The sequence below is a fragment of the Bactrocera dorsalis genome, unplaced genomic scaffold (assembly GCF_023373825.1).
Source record: "Bactrocera dorsalis isolate Fly_Bdor unplaced genomic scaffold, ASM2337382v1 BdCtg017, whole genome shotgun sequence".
NCBI lineage: Eukaryota > Metazoa > Arthropoda > Insecta > Diptera > Tephritidae > Bactrocera > Bactrocera dorsalis.
This window is the reverse complement of record NW_026038068.1, coordinates 118023-120766: the sequence shown is the minus strand read 5'-3', so window position 1 is coordinate 120766 and position 2744 is coordinate 118023.

The following is a 2744-nucleotide window of genomic DNA, read 5'->3' as shown; positions in this document are numbered from 1 at the left end:
TAACTTGTTAACATATTTTCTGAAATGCGTATTTCTGGTTCGATAAATTTTTTAACAAAATGTCGGTCAAATTACCACCAAGACTGCGTTTTCATTTCTCCACCCGTTTACGTCAATTTTCGATGACCTGGTGTAGCATTTGATGAGGCAACGCACTATCATGTTTAAAGTAGAGATCACTCGCGTCGATTTCATGAAATTCTGGGAAAAAGTCGGCCAACGTAGTGCTGTGACGTAATAATAAGCAATACGGGCTATCAAAATCATTCTTGTTGGTGGACGCTTTAAAAATTCGAAATTGAGTTTCCATTGCCTACGATTGACTACATCATATGTATATGCAAAAAAAATTAAACTTGCGCTATCAGGTTTAACCTATATAGACCCAATTTATAACCATTTTATAATCAAAATAAAAGTTTAGTTTCAATAGAGTAGTATTATATCGCTTTTCGCCATACACCCATGAAAAATGATATTACGTTAATTTGCATTTTAGGTGACGAAGTGTAAGTACATCATTGATGACATCTTACATATGACTCAAGAGTATTTGCGTCCTGCAGATGTAGAAACGCTGAAAGGAAAGTAGACATATCGAAAGTTCTTGATATTTAGTTAACATCTTCGAAAGCAAGTTCAACTGATTATCAAAATGATTATATTTAGAGGAAGTTTTCATTGTACACCCTATATGCTTTTTTATTCATGTATAGTACATACAATTCAATATAATACCACACAAATACCCCACACATACATATATACACTTATATACGAACAGTTACATATGTATGTGCTTATATGTATATAAAACCCAATAATCAGCTGTAAGAATACTTATACAAGAGCTTTTGTGTTTGTATATTAGGGCATGCCATATTTGAAATATATATCTATGGTATATGTTATATACGGCTAGGTCGTGTCGTCCGTATGGATGAAACCACTCCAGCTCTGAAAGTATTCGACGCAGTACCCGCCGCGGGAAGCAGAATAAGAGAAAGGGCCTGGCTTCACTTGGTATCTCGAATTGGCCAAATTGCGAAAGGAAGAAATGAAATAAATGAGATAGAATGGAAACCTCATAAAAGTCGTATAAGCACTTGTACCAGTTGTTTGTTTCATTCACCACTCTCTAAGTACTCAAAAATTGATGAAGCTATCCTATAGATCCAGATACCATATATTAACAAATCTAATATAGATATCTGCAAACTTACTTCTACAAATTATCAACCCCATAAACTGTCATTCTATTGGCAATAGTACCGGTTCAAGTATTTTCAAAATTGCTAATGAATATAATACTTGTACGGGTTTCTCATAGACTTTTTGAAGGATAAATCTGACTTTTTGAGGGATAAATCTGACTCCTAACGTTTAGATCCATATCAAGAGTTCTCTCGCGAAATTTCTTTTTGTTTCTTTTCGGAAAACAGAAAAAGTAGTGTTCGTAAAGCAACGAATCACCCTAATAAAGATGGTATATTTTTCAATTCGTAAATTTTGTCTATCTCATGCTGCTTCTTTTTTGCATAGTAAATGGCAACTAGCTATACCATATACATACAAAAACCAAAACTGGAATGGAATATACATAGATTCGTGCGTGTTTACAACCCTCACCAACATTGCAAACATTAAAAACAAAAACAACAAGCTTGGAAAAGATAAGCCACCAATGTTATAACGTCAACTGCAAACACCCTTTATCACATGCCACCCACCGACCAAACAACCCAAAAGCTCACCCAGCGATCAATTCGACCTAGTATTCGCAAGCCAAGCTATATATGAACATATATAGAAGTTGATTTTATGTATATGTTCAAGTGCTACACAGCCTGTCGGAAAAGTTTAGGCAATAGAGCGATTTAAATGAAATCGTTAAAGCTTTGTGGTGGTTTTTGGTTTCGGATCGTTTTTTTTCCTCCATTCCCATGATTGTTGACGTTTTTGCATGTCAAATTCACAAACCCATGTTCTCCATGAATGTGGCATCGGAATTCACAGTATCAAGCATATCCAATGATACCCGTTTAAGAAAAAAATCCAGCTCTTTTTGAAAAAAAGAATTCGGCTTTTTCGAACTCGCTAGAGCTGTCGAGCTCTCTTGTCTACTCTCTAACAATTGGCTGAGGATTTTCAAGTACCATATCCTTCACTTTTTATTATTTTCATCAGTAAGTAGAAGCGGTCGAAGGTCGTCCAGAATGAGGCATGTCTTCAATGATCTCTCGACCGTTTTTATATACTTTGTACCACTTGTAGGCTTATGTTTTATATAAAGCTGACCATAAGCCTCTTCCAACATTCGCATGAATACTTTTCCGTTTCCATTCAGCATGAATACTTTGCGGGTTATCTGCGGTCGTCGTAAAATCGACGAATACCAATGGTTTTTATTTTGAAAACTATTTTATCGATTTATTGCTTCGAACTCAAGGCAGCAGCGAAAGCTAAAATATCATTCAGAACCAAGATATAATTTTCACAACAGTACTATAGAATCTAAGGTTACCTTTGCACAGGTTACCTTTCGCAGAAAGAAAAGACTTACTCGTCATTCGGCTCTGGAAGAGTAGAGGCATTCGAAAGTTTATAGTTCTCGTGCTCTGAAAATATTGATCCCTCTTACTTATGGTTGGGTCACACAAATTAAATTCCAATATCTACGGTTTTGAATTGGAGTTCAGAAAATTTTCCGAATATTCAACTCAATTATTTTCGGTAAGCAGATT